At 40.8% G+C, this 19,478-nt stretch overlaps 2 long non-coding RNA genes across 13 annotated transcripts in view; one reads left to right on the top strand and one right to left on the bottom strand.

Moving 5' to 3' along the window:
• Positions 1–8,687, bottom strand: part of LOC126511917 (uncharacterized) — a 92,171-nt gene extending 83,484 nt beyond the window's left edge. For 4 of the 5 annotated variants that reach the window (XR_007594888.1, XR_007594892.1, XR_007594831.1 and 1 more), the window contains exon 1: positions 8,572–8,656. This is a non-coding gene — a long non-coding RNA (uncharacterized lncRNA). Of the gene's footprint in view, positions 1–8,571 lie in introns of all 5 variants that reach the window. The other variant, XR_007594867.1, reaches the window with a different exon arrangement.
• A 1,706-nt stretch (positions 8,688–10,393) lies between these two features.
• Positions 10,394–19,478, top strand: part of LOC126512067 (uncharacterized) — a 254,250-nt gene continuing 245,165 nt past the window's right edge. For all 8 annotated transcript variants that reach the window (XR_007594933.1, XR_007594908.1, XR_007594939.1 and 5 more), the window contains exons 1-2: positions 10,394–11,107; positions 17,622–17,723. This is a non-coding gene — a long non-coding RNA (uncharacterized lncRNA). The remainder of the gene's footprint in view (positions 11,108–17,621; positions 17,724–19,478) is intronic.

Here is a 19,478-nt window from a genome sequence, read left to right on the forward strand (position 1 = left end):
TCAGTTTTGAGTCTATTAGCAAGATAAAACTGACTTTTACTGATCAGAACTAATCCTGTGAATAATTAGAATACTAGGGTAAAGAACTTAAAAAGTATATATGGAAACCTTTGAAATTTATTGCATGGTGACAGTGTGTCACAAGCTAAAGAGTACAGTGTTATTTACATATTCATAACTATTGACTATACATAAAACTTTATATTGGAATTGTTTTCTCAAATTGTTAAATTTTTTTTCTCGGAATTACAACTTTGAATAACTTCAGAAGACAGCGTTATATGTAGGGAGATATATGTCCTAAGTTGCTCTAAAGGTAAATGTGGTGGTTTGAATAAGAATGGCTTTAGTAGGCTCATATATTTGAATGTGTAGTCTCCAGGGAGTGGAAATGTTTGAAAAGATTAGACAGATTAGGAGGTGTGGCTTTGTTGGATCAGGTGTGGCCTTGTTGGAGCAGAGGTGTATCATTGTGAGTGGACTTTGAGGTTTCAAAAGCTCACACCAGGGCAAGACTCTCTCTCTCTCTCTCTCTCTCTCTCTCTCTCTCTCTCTCTCTCTCTCACTACTTACTTAGGATTAGGATGTAAACTTCCCAGCTATTTAAATACTTTCTTTTATTAGAGTTGCCTTGGTCAGGTGACTCTTCACAGCAATAGAAGAATGAATAAGACAGTAACACATGAGAAAAACCAGATGGATTCCATCATAGACTCCAGTCCTCAAAGTACGACTTCAGTGTCCATATTGAACAGATAGAATAAAGACCAGGAGTCAGAGTGAAATGGTCAAATTCTGGTCTTATTTTTCTGTGCGATTTTGTTCAGATTATTTAAACTTCTTGTGTCCATCTTGCCTTATCTCTTTAGGTGACAATCATATCTGTTTGCAAGATGTCTGTGAGGGTTAAATATGGTAATGAACATCAAAGGATGAATATGAGATAGATAGTATTATGTCTTCTATACTGGCAAATTAATTTTTGAAGGTCTCATTTCAGCTGATTTAAAGGTACATTATTAATATAGTAATGTGCTAAGGTATAGGATTTTTTATGAGTTTTAAAGGGTCATTCTTATTGTAAAAAATGCCTGCAGGAAAAAGGATTCAAAACAACCTTGTCCTGTGGTGCCGTCTTTCTCAAGTATGATTGCACAATTGTTGGTTGACTGTGTTGCATTTGGCTTTTTAAAAAAAGCACTAAAAATGCAACATGTCAGAACAAACATTCTTAGCAAACAAATTACATTTATAGTTCTCAGAATCCCATGTGTGTTGGGAGCATCACAATGAAAGTGTTTATAGAATAAATATTTATCTCAATCTTGTTTTTTTTTATTTAAATTCATACACATATATTCTTTGAAAGCTAGGTCTCCAGATTTAATCTAGAAAAGATAGTTAAAATAAACATCAGAAAACAAACTTCTACTCCTGGTTTGGAGGACAGACGTGGTCATTCACTTGGCATCTATTAGCAAATTCATATTATGAAGAATGTTTGATTTTTATGTAGGGTTTTGGATTGGTTGAGATGATAGTTTAGTATTGAAATACTGAATAGTATGTTTTCTTTGCTTTTTCCCCCTCAAGACAGTTTCTCTGTTTAGCTCTTGCTGTCCCGGAACTTGCTTTGTAGACCAGGGTGGCATTGAACTCAGAGATCTGCCTGCCTCTACTTCTTGAGAGCTGGGATGAAAGGTATATGCACCATACCTGGCTGAATAGTATGTTTTCAATGGAGATTTATTACTGTGTATTTCAATGCTTTAGTTAATACATGTAATTATAAATATTATAAGAAAAAGTAATATTCTTTTTAGACAATATATAAAACCCTCATAATAAAAATTTTAAAAAGTTATGCACAGTCTCTTTAGCGGTAAGTATTCTGCCTTTTGGAAAATGCATTAATATGCCTATATACATATATTTACAGTGAAATTTCAATTATATATAGGTGATTTACATCTTCTACCAAAGTGATTTATTTTAAATGTTTGCTCATGTTACACAGTTTACCTTACTTTTAATGTCCATATAGATGTCCATAATACAGATCACAATTATTCAAACACTGTACTATCACTACCCATTTAAAACATATTTCCACAATATCTTTTGTGACTGCACACCTCACCACCAGTTTTTGTGTTTGATTCAATTGTGTGTTGACTGTAAAATGTAAAATGTTTGGAAGCTCACCATAGACTACTCTTTGTAGGTTATAGATTAGTATTTCTTCCTCTAGTTCGTCAGTGAACCTATTCTTTTTATTTATTTATTTATTTTTTTGATTTTTTTGAGACAGGGTTTCTCTGTAGCTTTTTGGTTCCTGTCCTGGAACTCTCTCTCTCAATAGACCACTCTGGCCTTGAACTCATAGATATCCGCCTGCCTCTGCCTCCCGACTGCTGGGATTAAAGGCGTGCGCCACCGCCACCTGGCTCAGTGTACCTATTCTTAACTCCTCAATATTTCTAGCAATTAATTTATACAATATTTGTTTGTCCTTGATTATAAGAGTTTGTGAACTGAACACATCACTTACTTTAATTCTTATAAGCACGTTAAGGCTGCATTCCTCTCAGGCCCTCCTTGTAGCACACCTCACAGTTCTTAAGTGAAGTCTTTATATTTTAAATTATAAGTGTAGGGGAATGTGTTACAGTAGTGTCACAGGGATATTCTGTCTTATTGGGAAGCCAGGATATACTTAGAGTGGCAATAGGACAGCCCCAACATTACAAAAGAACTTTGGGTGACTGTCCAGGCAGCAAGATGTCTCTATCATTTCTAGAACTTTGGAAATTGCTTACAATACACTTCTTATTTATTTAGACAAATAAATGGCTTCCCGATAGTCAAGACACCTTTCCTCCAGAGCCGAGCTATCCTATTGCAGCTCCAGCTTCCAGAGCTGGTAAGGTTCTGGACATCCTCTCCTTTGACAGCTACATGGCTCCTGATTCTACCTTCTTTCTCCCTACATTCAGTTTAGTTTTCCCGCTTAGCTATAGTCTGCCCTGACAAAGGTCAAAACAGCTTCTTTATTAGCAAATGGTAATAAAACAGCTTATAGAGGGGAATCCCACATCAATGACTCATGTTTTTCCACTTCTTCAAATTGAATATGAAAACTTGGCTTAACTGAGGTACTAACTTAGATGTATCTATAGTCTTGATAAACCACGAAAACACAAAGCTTTGGACTGGGGAGATAGCTTGTGGTTAAAGTGCTGGAGATGTAACCCCAAGGATCTGAGCCTGGATCCTGAGCACTCTGTAGCTCTGGGAGGCAGACTCGGTAGATCCTAGGAGCCTGTTGATCAATTACTCTGGTGGAAGCAGTGACTCCCAAGTTCAATGAGAAAACCTTGTTTCAAAAACAAAAACAAAAGATAAACAACCATAGGGGAAGGGGAAAACAGCTTGATGTCAACCTCTGGCCTCTATCATACACCAAGAGGTAAACTTATCGGCATACATACACATGCATTGCAGGCTCACACCTCAACACTACACACACACACACACACACACACACACACACACACACACACACGGAATGACACAGCATATTTTATAAATTCTCTTTCTTCAGCACCCTACCTACTTCCAAGCCCCTCTTTTTTCTTTCTGTGTTAGCTAGCCACATACTAGAGAGCAATATTGAATGTTTCAGTTGATGGCTCACTGACCACGTGACTTTTGGGCCACAGCAAGGCAGTGGATCATGGTAAAAAGATATACTAGGCTGAAACTGGTCAAAAACGGGACAGCAAAGAAGAAAAAGAACCACAGTCTCCTTCCAGGACCTGCCACTCATGCTTTGAAGACCTCCTGCTCACTTACCCAAGTTATGGAGTTCTAAAGACTCCTTTCCTCCCTACACCGCCAACCCGGACTAAACATTAACAGATAAGCCCTGGAGGGACAGCTAAGGCCCAAACTACAGAATCATTCCTCCACAGTCATGTTTTCAGTTTATTGTTTTGATAATATTGTCAACCAGGAGAGAAGCTTTGTAGCATCAACGGGTATTTCTGAGTTATGTATCTTAAAACAAGGTTCTCCTATTTTCAGAACTACAGGTAGTATTAATCTCCTAAAATAGTGTCTCCCTAAAACTATAATCTTTCAGTTGACTGATAGATCTTTTTCTGTCTTATAAAACATAATTAGCAAGATCAAACGCAAAAAGAGTTTAATAGTCACCTTCACATTTACCAGATGCCTTGTTAGCAATGCAAGATTCTAGGTTTAATGCCAAACAAGCCAAAGCGGAGCCAAATGCTTTCAAGAGACTCATCCTCTGACTCGTTTCTAATAAACATGGATGTCTGCATCACCTAAATGCTGTCAAAGAGCAGTATTTCAGAATAAGCTTGTTGGCAAAGTAAATGAAAGGCATGTAGGAGCCTGAAGAAGCATTCACTCTTGAGAATCAAAGTGCCTGTGAATTTCATGTAGGAAATTCAGCTGGCTTTCATTTTATGCAGTGGAATTTTTATTAAATTAAGGAAAGTAATTGTCAGCATTTGAACCCATTGTTCATTAATGTTTCTGCTTTTGTATAAAGCAATGTTCTTCGAATCTCTTGACTTTCTAACCTAGGGTTCCGGCATTTTCATTTACGCATTATTTTTAGCATTAAAGGACACCCTTATTTGGGACATAATTTTAGAGGACACAGAGTAAAAAATAAATACACAGAGTCTACATTATTAAACAAAGGCTTTAGTATCATCCTACTTCAGTTACAAATTTTGATAGCACAATTCAATGTTTATCCCCTTTGCATTACTATAGCAACAGTTCTGTTGAAGTTACATATTGGCAGAAATTCCTTAGTAGAACAGAAAAGAATTTCTTTTGTGATTTTTGTTTTATGCTTGTGCCACAGTGATGAGTTGAGAAATGACTTTCATGCAGAATAATTTCTAATTTTTTCATTATATGAGACAGGGTCTCATGCAGCCCAGGTTTGCTCAGGCTTACTAAGTAGCCAAAGATTGCCTTCAACTTTTGATCCTCCTGTTTCTGCCTCCTGAATGCTGAGATTACATATATGTGCCATCACTCCCAGCATTAAAACAACTTTTAAAAATCTTTCTACATGGACTGGAAATACAGCTTGGTTCTTAAGAGCACGGGATGTCCTTCCAGAGGACCCAGGTTCAATTCCCAGCACCTGCAAGGTGATTCAAATTTATCTGTAACTCCAGTTACAGGGGATTTGATGTTTTGTTTTCTGATCTCCATGCACCAGGCATGCACATGGTGTCCAGACAAACATGTATGCAAAACACCTATAACAATAAAATAATGATAATTAAAAAGTTATAATCCTTCTACCTTGAATGAATACATGTATATTTACATCTGTATGTCTATATATACATACACATTTGTATGCCCAATTTTGTAAACATTAAAAGTCATATGATTACTTAAATTGCATTAAAATAGGAGACCAATTTATAATCTCCTTTTCAAATTGAGAGAAAGCGAGTAGTCAGAAACATTTGGAACTAACCTGAAACACCTGTGCTATTTTTAAGTTGCCTTTATGGAGTTTCACATAAAATAAGCAGAAAAATCTTAGCTGTTATTCACCAATTACTTCTAACAAGAGATGGGATGACAGAATATGGTTTGCATTTTTACAAAATCCTAGCTAGAGCCTGACATGGTCAGAGTGCACTCCTGCAATTCCAGCACTCAGGAGATAGGGACAGGAGGACTGAGAGTTCAAAATCATTCTTGACTACATAGTAAGTTCAAGGCCAGCCTGGGTTACATAAGACACTTCCTGGAAAAAAGAAAAAGAAAAAACAAAAACAACACACACACACACACACACAGAGAGAGAGAGAGAGACAGAGAGACAGAGAGACAGAGAGACAGAGAGACAGAGACACACACAGAGACACACACAGAGACACACACACAGAGAGAGAGAGAGAGAGAGAGAGAGAGAGAGAGAGAGAGAAGCCCAAAACTCAAACAGATACTAGTCAGTAATATTCACTGCTACCTAGGAAATCTAAGTAAAACAATCACAGTTCATAAAAGTCAAAACTAGGCTGATTCTTGTTTCCAAAGCAAGGTTAGTTCTTAGCAATTTTCAGATGTTTTTTTCCATTGTTCTCTTGAACACTTTCATTTATCTTGTTCTATTTTGTTGTTGCTATGGTCCTAGGAACTTAACCCAGTGCCTCACATATCCTGATAAATGCTCTACCATCAAGCTATGTCTGCTTAAACTTAGCCTATTTTAGTAACTCATTTCGAAGTTCCCAATGCTTTTTCCTTACAATATTGAATCTCTGCCTTGAGATATAAATTTCTAATAAATGCCTTTTTTCAGAATCTCATATGATAGTCCACAGTGTTACAATATCTGAATTTCTTCAGGTTTGTGAAAAGATTTTGTTTATGGGATGAAGAGATACCTTAGCAATTAAGATCACTTGCTATTCCCACAGAGGACCTGATAGCCCAAAAACCCACAAAAGGGATCAAAACCATATGTAACTCTATCCCCAGAAGATCCAGTGCTATTTTCTGGACTTCTACATGCATGTGGTGATGTGGTAGGTCCTTCTGTCTGTGTGCTGCTTTTATTGGTTAATGAATAAAGAAACTGCCTTGGTCTGTAGATAGGGCCAAACTTAGGAAAACTTAGGTAGGCCAGGAAGATGGAACTGAATGCTGGGAGAAAGAAGGGCAGAGTTAGGGAGATGCCATGGAGCCGCTGCCACCAGAGACAGATGCTGGGAACATACCTGGTAAGCCACAGCCACATAGCAATACGCAGATTATTAGAAATGGGTTAAATTAATATAAGAGTTAGACAATAAGAAATTAGAGCTAATGGGTCAAGCAGTGATTTAATTAATACAATTTCTGTGTGATTATTTTGAGGCTAAGTGGCCAGAACAAACAAGCAGTCTTCTCCAACAATGTCATCATACACATACAGCCATACACATACATCTAAATAAAAATAAATAAAAACAATCAACTAACCTAAAAATCCTCATTTATTTTTAATGACAATGAAAAAATGAAGCTTGCACATTGAATTTATTTGTTTCTGAATTTTAAAAATTTAATTTTTAAAGAAATTTTAGCAGTATGCGTGTTTTGCCTACATGTGTGTAAGTGCACCACATGCATACATTGTTTTAAACCACAAACAGATTATTTTTTTTTATATGTGGGGGAAATGATACCAAAACTGGTCTTTGAAATTAGAATAGTTGTCTCAAAGACAATACAACTAGTTATAGAAATATACACATGTCTACAGCCATACCACCCAGGCAGTGTCTTATATAACCCAGGCTGGGTGATTCTGTCTCATCTTAGAAGCTAAGCAGGGTTGGGCCTTGGTTAGCAGGTTAGTACTTGGATGGGAGAAATACCCAAATGTGCACACATGTCTGTACATTGAATTTGGGATACATTAAGTGTCATCTTATTACTTAAACTATATTAAAACAGGATAGTAGATATTCTTCTGCCAAGTTAAACAAATGTTCTCTAATTTTATGATACGGAAAGTGTCCATCCATTGAACAAGGATGAACTGATGACTTACTCTGACACAGGCTGACATAAATACGCCAAGCTCTTGAGACTTCAAGACTCATTCTTACTGTAGCTATCAAGATGACTTGGTGTACATGATAAGTAAAAGAAAAAAAGAAAATATACAAATGAAGCCAAACTGAATGCCAGTGAATTACAAAACCCTCTGGTTAACTGGGATGGGGACAAAGGTTGCTACTTCCATTGGCCACAATTCTCTGAAAAGAACCCAAAAGGTCAAGTTGACTGGAACAGAGGGAGGAATGAAGCAAATCAGGGTCCTACTGGCCATGGGGAGGCTACCAAGGTTCAGTGGTTTGTTCTTGATGTGCGGCCAGACTTTTGGACATTGGTCTGATATTTGTAGTTAGAGCTTCAGATTAATTTAGGGTATCATAAAATGGGACATGCCATGCCACAGAATATCCCAGTTATATTTTATAATACTTCATAAGAGACAGCCCATGTTTCAAAACAATTCCTTAAAGTTCACACTGGGTTAAAATAGCGTGACAATTGTTATCTGTGAATCATTGTGCTAAATTCAGAACTGGAGAGACAGAAAGTAAATATGATCATTGCTTGGGATGAATTTTGGAAAAGAAAGGAAAGGGTAATTCAGTGGGCACCATTTAGACTGGAACGGCGGGGGAGGGGGGAATGAAGCGAAGCAGGGTCTTTCTAAGGAGGTAAAACAGGAAGTGAGAACTGTGCAAGAAATCACTGAGAGAACCACCTGCATGCCTCCTGCCTCCTATGTAAAGGGAACAGAAAGCGTAGAAGAATGAGATGAGAGGAAGAACGTAGCTACAGAAAGGGAACATCTCAGCTCTCGTGGGAAGTGCTTTTTTAAAATTGGATTACACATATCTAACCAACAGTGTCTTGCTATTGAAAGGACAGCAAAAGGTATGTTGTAGTAACAGACCCTCCCCAGCTCAGTCCCTCTAAACAGCAGGATTTCCCACTCACTGTTCATCTGTCCCAAGCTGGTTGGTGCTCTATCCACAACACGCCAGGACCCGTGCTGACTGAGCAGTTTTAGTGACGGACTGAAACCAGAAAGCATGGCACACTTCGTGCCGGCTTTTAAAGCTTCCACACGTGGCACGTCACTTAAACTCACATTTCATTGGCCAAAGCGGTCACTTACCAAGTCATCACGGAAGCCTAGTTCTCCAGTATGCCTGAAAAGGTGTAGATCTGGACATGCTGGTCAATAGGAGCAACTAGGAATTTGTTTACAGCAGCATGTTTGTGTGTGTGTGTGTGTGTGTGAGTGTGTGTATTTAAGTGCTTGTATCCAGAGAGAAAGTCCGTTATTATTTTAATCCAATTCTCAAGAGACTGTGATGACAATTAACAACTGCTGGACCAGTTGAGAACTGTCGTGTAAACATAATTATTTTACAAGGCAATTTGCCGTCTGATCAAGAAGCTAAAGTGATTCAAGAGCTCGGCTTTCCTTTGTGTTAGTGGTGGTAAGTCAAAAGTTGAGAAAAATGAGTTGACTATAAGGTAGGGTCCTGAGTACAGAGAGTTGTGACTTAAAAATACCCGAGTCTGAGGGAAGTGACTAGTGTAAGGAGACCCCAAAAGACATCTGGGGGAGATGGTGGCGAATACTGTAAAGAAGTTGTAACACTGGGCACTGAATGATGTAACTCTTCCCTGCCTTAGGAGGAAGGAATGAAGAACCAAGTATCCTCATGGGACAGTTCACAGAGGGAGGGGAAGGGTAAGGCCTCTACTTTGTCAGTGATGGAGGAACAAGGTCATAGTCTAGATTAAGGGGATTGTACTGCATTTCAACAGCATGGAGTAGCTACAAGTGAAGTGTGAAGTGGAGCTCACTGAGAGAAAAAGATAATAGGGCTTCCCACATCACAGGGGCTAAGCTGGTGTCAGAGAACACAGATGAGCCAGGGTGTCAGTAAGTGGAATTCTGTGATTTCCCTCAATCTATGGGAACAGGAGCTGAGGAAGTGTTTGGATCGCTGAGGCCAGGGGATCAGGACAGGTGAAACTACATGTTTACACATAATATGTAGTTCAGGAGTCTCTGAATGAACAATTAATTTCCTTTTTAATGAAAGCACAAAGTTGGGTGTATGGGTCTAGCTCAGTGATCAAACCTTTGCTTTTACATGGAGGTCCTGGCATTGTAAGAAAACCAAAAACAAGTGGGCACAAAGTTCCCCAAGGATGGTACAAAGAAACTGCATCCAGTTATAGCCAAGAGTTGTCTTTCATGAACTACAGGCTTTGTTCCTAGTAAACATGCCTTGAGCAAATGATTGATGTAGACAATATCACCATGGACAAGGATGGGAGCTTTAACTTATTTCTTACTGCTTAAGGACAATTAATCATCCTTAAGCCCCATGAGATTTTATATGCTATGAATACTCCCCTTGTTCACGAGCAAAAATCTGGCAGAAGAGAAGTATAAGAAGAGAGAGAGAGAGAGAGAGAGAGAGAGAGAGAGAGAGAGAGAGAGAACTCTAAAAATATAATTACATACACAGACCCAGAATTGCTTAGCTAGGCATCTTCCTATTAATTAGTATATTGTAAATCTTGCTGCTATGGCTGATACTAAGACACAGTATTTAGAGGAACCATTAATGAAGGAAGACAAGAGAAAATGAGGAGTGGCCCAGCTCCAGTACAGACGCCCGACTGAACTAATGTTATATTGCATTTCTCTCTCCCCATTTGCCTGCCAAATCCCTGACTTACCCAACTCCCCATTTCGGCGAGATTACATCACCGGCATTTGCCACAAGTGATATTGCTCTTTGCAAATGCTGCATATGCATGCTGAAGGCTGCATGGCTCTGACAGCCATTCTGTTTTTATCAAAGGATGCTTCTCAAGATTGTTCATTTCATTTTCTGTTTCTTCTGGATGGAGGTCTGACCTCTCCGGCATCTATTGTTGATGGACAGGTGAGGTGGGCAAGCCACATCTGATCATTTGGAATTGTATTTGAGGCCGAAGTTAAACGGAACTTTTTACATCCTTCCTTAACGGGAAGAACTGAGCAGGAGGCAAAGAAGTTCACGTTGTAAACGGAGACTGTTTCTGCGAATGGCTTTTCCCCAGAAGACCCTCTCTCTGAATCTCGGTTGTTGATAACTCGCAGGTTTTATCTCCAGGAACTAAGATAGTTTTTTTCCTCGCTTTTGGCCTGCCAACTTATAAGACTTGTCTTCAGCTGAGGCAAGGCTGCCAGATTGAATCCATGGAGAACCTACTCAACTCTATTTATTTTAGAGTATGATAATTTGAGGGAAAAATTTAAATTGTCAGTTTTCCATTACACCCTGGCTATCTAACCAGACCTAAAAACTACTTCTGTGGGGAATTGTGTAAACAGATGGAGAAGCCAAGAAGAGAACGGGCTGATGTCTTGCCAGGGGCCAGACAATCTGCCTAGGACAGAGCCAAACACCCCAGATCCTGATTGATCTGTCCCCGGGTCTTCCTTCTTTAGCTGCCCATGGTAAGTGGAAGGTAAGGCCCTCCAGCAAACACTAAGCAGAGGTTTGATTATTCAAGGGTCTTGACCTTGACCATGATCTTAGCATGTCCACATTCTGATCGCTAGTGGGTAGGTCCAGAGCCCCAGGGACTGAACACTCTGAGGGCAAGCACTATGTTAGACTCATCTTTGCAGATGTGATGTTGTGCCCAGTGTCTGGCATATACTCAGTAACCCAATTTCTGCATAATATATCCAGATAACTGAGAAATGTTGCTAGGTCATATCATTTCTCTGCTCACAATGCCTCAACTACCCCCACTTGCCTGCCTCTGCCTCCTTTCTGGATGGTGGGCAGGTTCCTTACACTGACTTCCGTTATGTGCCTGGACTCACACTCTACACACCTAAGGGGCCACTCTCCTTCTTTGATACAAGACAATAGTCGACTATCACTTTGCATGAAGTCAGAGTTCCCTTGTCCCTTTTAAAATTGAAATCTTCATTCTGCCCTCTGCCCACCCACACTCTTCGTCTCTCCTAGCCTGCTCTGTTTCCTCCATGACACTCACCATCTTCCAACTATTTAATAATTCACTACATTGGTGTTTGGTTGTTGGTTTCTACCTTGCTAGCATGTCAGCCTGTAAGGAGAGGATTCTAGTGACTCTTGGTCAATGATTTTTTTTTTTTTTTGAGTATTTCATCACCCATCAGACACTTCCAAAACACTTGGTAAATGATTGTTGAGTGAGTGAATGAATCAAGCTGAATGGATGAAGCAAACGAGCAAAGGAAGAAGCAGGAGAGAGAACACTCTAAAGCCAGGCATAAAGATGGAGGGAGCCTCCGTTGTGACACGTTCACACGCAAATCTTCATTTCCATGAGAAGTCCTTTCAATTAATGATGAGTTTGGTTGATGTCTAGAGTCAAGTCTGTAGACTTCCAAGCCAAACTGTCAAGTTGACTTGGTAACTATGTGGTTCAGCCCCTGGTGAATTCGCACAAAGAATTCAGTGTGTGATTTGGTGTTTCCCCACGTGAACTGTGAGCCTCCTCCATTAGACGTGCTTGTTAAGTAATCTGGTTCCTGAGACCTATCTACCTCCCAATGGTTACTAAGGAGTAGATTGCCCGGTGGTTTGAATGCGTGCCAAAGTTTCAGAATGAGTAGTGTATATGAAACTCCCCCCCCCCCCAAAAAAAAAAACAAAGATTGGGTGGAGGAGAACAGGACTTTCTCTACTCTGGTGCCAAGGTTTCACCGGAAGTTTGTAAGAAAGCGCTGCATTAATTCATTAAAGTAACACCGAGTAAGATTGTTTTGGTAACAGTAATTTCCAGAACCTTTTTAAAGGCTGACGTCATTCTGAGTTTCCAGGAGTGGGGTGCTATAGGCAGTGGCTCAAACATTCCGCTGCAGGCAGCTCTTCAGAGTCCTCTTACTTTTGTTTGGCAAAGAAGTTCTTTGAAGAAAAAGCCTATAATTGCTAATCCTTATTTTAGCTCCCTATGATTCTGTTTTCTCTCTTATTAATTTCCTTTTTAGCTAATAATATAACAAGGACCTCCACATTCCTTAGGGAAAAACATAACATAATTCATAATTCCTGGCATGCATCCCTGTAAGTGAGAAAGATTCCTTGTGTGTGCTCCTGTGTGCACAACAATACCGAATACTACACAAAGAAGCCTATGTATAGTGCACCTGAAGAAGGCTGTTTGCTAAAGCAAAATTTGGCGAGCTTGGGAGGCTTCTGTCTTCTGTATGAATTAGTAGGATGCACACACATAAATATCTCACTGGGTACAAGTGCTCATGCCCCCTGATTCTTGCATATTGATCACCACTAATCTATCCCTTATGTCGCTTTCCATTCCTGTGGAAATAAGATAGGTATGTGCCTGGAATAAATAGCCTTCTCCCCATTTGGAAACTGTGCAGGGTCTAGGGCACATTGCATCCTTCCGTATAATGGAAGTACCCACGCGCTGGCAATTGCTGTCTACAGACGTAATGAACCAAGTGGGAGGTAATGAGAAGTGACTGTCACGCCATCTCTGGGGCCTGGTTCCTCTTGCTGCACAATTACACTGTGACCCCAGAGAAAGCGAGACGAGTGGAACATTCTCTCCTTTTCTAATGATCTTAAAATTGGCCTTAGCTTACGGTGTGCACGTGCAGGGGTGCGGGCTATGATGGCTGGGGAAATGTACGATGGCAGCATAAGAGCCAACCCCTCCCTCAGTGCTGTCTTGGCTTCTTGCTGGAAAGATGCCAGCCTACAGGGGCAGTCCTTTCAGGCTTTCCGTGGTGCGTCTTTGGGATGAGAACTGTTACTTCGTCTGTAAGCGGAGAATGGGCCAGGGAAGGTGTCGTATAGAGAGCCACACTCATGCTGCAAGGATATGTGTTTCAGCTTTGAAAGAGAAAAATAAACGTTTAAAGAATCATGGTGATAAGTGCAGTGATAGCAGCTGCGGGATGCCCTGTATCCCAACCCCATCTCCCCTGAGCTCCATTTCAGGAAGAACCTTGATTATAGCACCTTGGAGAGTGGGGTGGCAAGGCTAAGGAAAAAGGTAGAGGCGGGATGCCTGCTGAATCAGCTTCTCCAGAGCGAGTATGCGAAGAGAGTGCAAAAAGGTAGAAGGCTTTTAAAATTCCTTTCATTGTCTTCCTTCTGCTCGGGCCTGCCCACGCTCTCGGGGAAGCCTGCCAACTGCTCACTGAAGGCTGAATGGAGACAAGCTGGGCTGCTTGAGCTGCTCAGCCAGAGAAGAATAGCCGCACAGGCTGGCTGCTGGCGGACCACGCAGCTCTCCACTCTTCCTCTGTCTCTGCCAGCAGGAACCCCCCAGGCGGCATTAAGGGAGAATTGGTGTGCAAATTACAGGGTCTGCTAATTTCTCACCACTTCATTAGCAGCCGGCTCAACAGAGCTCTGAAGCCATTCACCTCAGGCTGAGGTAAGAGGGCCCTTCTCTTCAGGGGAAGCAGAGTTCAGTCCTGTTGTGTTGACAGGCTTGTGACTTTTTGGTGTCCTCTCCCTCCCCTCTCCAGTGTGTACTAATGTATTCTCTGACCCTGTTGATAGCAGTTACTTCCTTGGATATCCCTGTGGCATGGACCTCAGATCTTTTTTCATGGCCATGTTTTGTTTGGAGTTAGCAGAAAAAGGTAGAAACGGATCCTTTTTATAGAATAGATCCAAAGATAGGCCAGGAAGAAAGGAAGACAAAAACAAAATATTCAAATAGTGTCTTTCTGCACTTTTCTCACAGATAGATGGCACTCTTTAAGGAGACACTATGTGCCAAATAATGTTCTTGGCATATTTTATTATCGAGTCCCATTACTTCTATTTTACGGAGAGAACTGGGCACAGGGCGATTGAAGACAGACGTGGACCCTAAGTCCATGCTCTCTGTCCTAGGGCATTTTGCTTTAGGCAACTCCACAGTTATTATTGGATTCATGCAATAAACAGCGCAGACACACCATCACCCTAATGTCACTTACTTTGCCAGAGCTCCTTACCCTGTGACTTCCTGTCCATCTTGTATATGTGATGCAAATGCAAGTCAGCGAGTCATCATCAGGAAATGAAAATACATGTAGCTCCAGAGCTGACAGAGCTCTCGCTATAAGGGGCCAGAGAATGACATATTTTGGGCTTTGCAGTTCCCATGGCCTTTGCCTGAGCAAGGCTGGAAGCATCCATAAACAGCATACAGATGAATCACCATGTCTGTGTTCCAACCCAATTGTAATGATAGGCAGGCTGTGTAGAGGAAGATGCACAATTGTGTGTGGCACCCAGGCTGCCTGTACAGGGGAAGAAAGAAGCAAGTACTGTGACTCTATGTGGCCTGGGGGCTACTCCTTGTTCATGAAATAGAATCAGGGCAAATTAGGGTAGAGAGAACTGTGAGTGCTTAGGATCTGGGTGAAGGGTTTGCAGAGAAAATGAAGTGTGGGCCTTCCCTACAGATGAAAAATGCTGGTTATCCTTGATCAGTGAAAAGCAGGATATGCCCACTGAGTAGAGTAGGGAGGATTTCTCTGGAAATAATTTATTTTTGTAATAAAAGGGAGAGTCACACATACCTGATGTTCTCGTACACTACATGTATGAAGAAGAGCCAACCGCTGGTAGACCAAATCAGCATGCCATGGTGGATTGAAAAAGGGAGGACCTGGGTATTTGGTTGCTTGCCTCTGGCAATCATGTTAAAAGATTTAACTAGTGTTTGTACTCTTTAAGTAGCTGTAAGGTAAATAACAAAAAATCATTGTCAGAAATTATTTACTTCTATGTGTTTTCCTGTCTTCTGGATACTTCAGAAAATTGTGCCAGATCATGTGAAAATTATTTGTAATTAGTTTCTTTTTCTTAATAATTTTTTCTACATAATACACTGAAGAGAAGAAACAAAGCATTGATATATTAGCACAAATATATTAAAGGGGACACAATAGGGGGCTGATAATGGTGTCAAACTACTTGATTCTCTCTAGAGGTAGAGTTAGGCGTGACACTTTGGTTTTACTTTCCCTACAACTTTTCTATGGAAAATTTAGGAACATAATTACAGAAAGAAATTAAAATGGCAATGATCAAGCCCACCCTGGTCTTAGCTTCCATGTGGTTTTCTAACGACTTACACTGTTTTCCTTTCCCTCTTTTCTTTTGACTTGCTAGGATAGAAACCCTGTAAATTATGATCCCCAATTCTTTTCATCATGAATAATATGGAGAATTATGCCATAGCATAAAGCGTGTTCTAGAAGTGTCTTATGGCACTAACCAAACGCCCCGTTCATTCACTCACTTAGCTCCTGTGTTGGACTGGCCATGTACACCAGTGGTTACTCTGTGCATTGTAAACATAGAAGGAATGAAGATCTGGGATCTTTGGCATATCTCTCTTATCCCCATTTTCTCTGGATTGCTACACTTCTAGGCCTTCTATGAAAACCCAATATAAATGCTATTTTCCCCCCAGAATCTGAAGTTACACTCATAAAACTATTTCCACAGTCGTCTGCATTTCCATGGCTCCACTGCTACGGCCTCTATTTGGTTATTTTCCTAGTGATGGTGGATTATATGGTCTCGAATGTGGGTTTGCCCAGGGGGAAACTGTGTCATTGTAATCTCTCCCTGCTCTCAAGCTCCGTGTTGCTCTGTCCAACGTGCTCCTGCCTGGCTACATTTTGCCTCTACTGTCGATCATTCGTCCCAAACCCCTTGCCATGTCTTGTCCATGTTTCATCTTTTCTAAACTTTTTAAACCCTACCCTTCCACAACTTTATTACTTAGATCCTGCTAGGAGGATGAAATCATGTAGAATGGCCCAAAGGATAACTATATTGTATACTTATCAAGGCCTTAACTAATCTAGCTAACAAGTAAGTGAAAATTTAAATGAAATATGCTTAATATTTAATACTTCTATAGTAATTTTGGATGAGAAAATAAATGCTCTAAGCCGCTGGCATCAACTGCACTGTGAGGAAGGCACACACACATAGGCCTGGCATCTCCGCTGCACACATGAGGTCATCCAAGTTTCCCCTGGTCACCCAGGCCTTCTGCTTCTGCACCCCTGTTTGTACAGCAGCTACCCCCTCCCCTTTTAGAAGGAAGGGGAGAATGGGAAAAACACAACTCCAAATTCAAGTTAGATCAGGAAGTTGTGTGGCAATTTCAGGAATGTCAAGAGTAAAAATAAGAAAGCAAGAATTAATCCTGCTAGCCCCAAATGAGAAGCTGTCACCACGAAAGCTGTAACTTTCTAAATGAATCTAACACCTCTGAAAACTCCCACAACCATGCCAAGTATTTACATGTTCTCTCTGAACGTGGCATCTACAGCAAGTGGTTTTGGTCGTGAAGCGCGCCATCTGTGTGATTACCCAGCCCTTGCGAGAGTACTCTGAACTCAGCAGTTGTACAACAGATGCATTTCAATATACAGTATTCCCACTCGCGTGGTTCAGAGCGGGTGTTAGAAAACAACCAGCCTTCCTGAAAACTCAGACTGCATCTGACATTCTTCCAGACACCTTCCGTAGCCATCCTGCATGCGGTTCTGGAAGACGGAATTATCCTAATAGATGTGCGGACGGCGGAACAGGTCAGCCTGACCCGGGCCATCAGCAGCTGCTGCCACCGTCATTAGGAAGTCGATCAATCTGAGAAGTGAAATCAGATCACTCTTTAGTATTAGTCTCATTCAAGTGGAAGTCTGTGGAGTTCGAGAAACATACCAGCCTGCAGGAGTCAAGAGGTGACTACTCCAGAGAAGGGAACCAAAGTGGTTTCCCTGTAATTTGGCTCTACCACATTCCTAGGGACCTGTCTCTTGAAAAATAGCTTTAGGCTGTAGTTTCTAATGAAAATTAAAGAACTAAATTCTGTCTCTGTCCTTTATATTTAGTTAAATACTCTACATATATGCACTAAGGGATTTGGCTTAAGTTAGCTTCAGTTATGGGAATGATATGTAAATTTCTGTCTTTCAGGCTGTGCATTTTAATGAAGGACACTGGGCAATCCCAAGTCACAGCCCCTCTGACTGCCTGTTGCCTGGGAGCATGATTCTTCAGGATAGCTATAAAGCCATGGTAAGAAGGAGGGACCTTCCTTATATGAACAAAACAGCCTTTCCCACTTTCCTTCTTCTGTGTTCCCAACCATGGTGGTGTGTGGGGCACAAGGATGTCATTGACACTGAAAATGAGCAAACTCTAAGAGAGAACTAATGGGCATTGTAGCAAAAATATTAAAAACCCAGAGACAGAAATTGGAGTTCAACCTGAAAACCAGAAAAGCAAAGCAGCCAAGCCACTAGAAAAGTCTTAGCTCTATCCAGCTGGGCAACTGCAAACTAAGCAGAATAAGCCTCTCTCTCCTCCCATTTTTTATTCCCCCTAGTGCGTATGACTCCCTAGTAATGGGATTAAAGGTGAGGCACCACCACCTGGATTTGTTTCTGCATTGATCTTGTGTGGCCCAGGGTGGCCTTGAAGTAACAGAGATCCATTCGCCTCTGTCTAGCAAATCCTGTGATTAAAGGTGCCGGTCACCATTATCTGACATCTAGTGGTTTTAGCTTTGCCTCTGGTCTTCAGGCAAGATTTATTTATCAAAATACAAATAATATAGCTCACATGGAATTTCAAGAATTTAGGAAGGAAAAGTAGAAAAAAGATGTTCTGCATTTATACAAGAAAATTCAGAGCAATGGAACGAAGATGGCAGAAGAGTTATCAGTAAAGTCATGCTGTTTGTCAAGTGAGGTCTGCTTAGTGGTCTGCACCATGAAACACAGGATCAATCACTGAGAATCATTGGAAGCTGACGCTCATGGGTGGCTCAGTGGTTGAGGAAACATCCTGGGTGATGTAAATAGATCATATAAATACTGTTGGGAAACTTCAGAGGCAGGAGCTCTAATGTATTGATACAGAGAGATTTAAAAGTGCCTGGGTATTGTGACTCAGCAGTCTTGCTCTGTTCTGCCTTCTCCCCCTCCTTCTCCTCCTTCCCCTTCCCCTCTTAGTGAGAAAAATAAGAAAACTATCATAGTTTCTTTAACTCATACTAGGTCAGAAACTGGCAACAAGTTTTGGAATATGAAGAGTAAAAGTAAAAATTAGAGGGAAAAAGTCTTATGAGGACAAAACCAAAACCAAACCAAAACAACCCTCTACACATGTTAACAATAAGTTCTGGATCTGAGCAGGGAGAGGTAGTTCTTCATCCTAGCAGACTCTACCTGTTTCAAATGGGCAGGGAAAAAATACATTAGCCCCTCTTCTACGCCCATTCTCTTCAGGATTCTTACGTAAATCACGTAGGTCCATGATTGTTAATACATTTTAATTAAGTATGCATTACATGGACAGAATCTCTACATGAAAGATTCAGAGAGGATTTCCATACACTAAGTGACCTTGACTTGGAGAACCAATATAAGGAGTCTAAGCTGTTTGCTAGTCAGTAAATGAATGTTCAAAGAATATTTATTGTAATGTAGGTAAGAACATTTTATTTCAAATCTGCATCATGCCGAAAGACATTACTGGCCAGAACTGGATGGGAGGTCAATACAACTGGGCCTTCTGGGGCTGGCTCTCAGAACACATAGAGAAGCTGAGGGCTCAAACTAGAGGGAGGGAGGTGAGAATGCTCATGCCCAGTGGAACTGGTAACATATGAGAAAGACGTTTGGGATTTTATGCTCAGGAATTTGGGCTACTGAGTTCTAGTTTGAAGTGAAATGGCACTAGGGGAATGTTTAACTGTATCCTGGTTGCACTGTAATCCAAAGAGCTTCTGGCTGTACTTTCTCAGAAAGGACAATCAAATCTTGGAAT

This window comes from Alexandromys fortis, unplaced genomic scaffold, assembly GCF_014885135.2.
Source record: "Alexandromys fortis isolate MF-2015 unplaced genomic scaffold, M_Fortis_MF-2015_v1.1 scaffold_19, whole genome shotgun sequence".
Taxonomy (NCBI): Eukaryota; Metazoa; Chordata; class Mammalia; order Rodentia; family Cricetidae; genus Alexandromys; species Alexandromys fortis.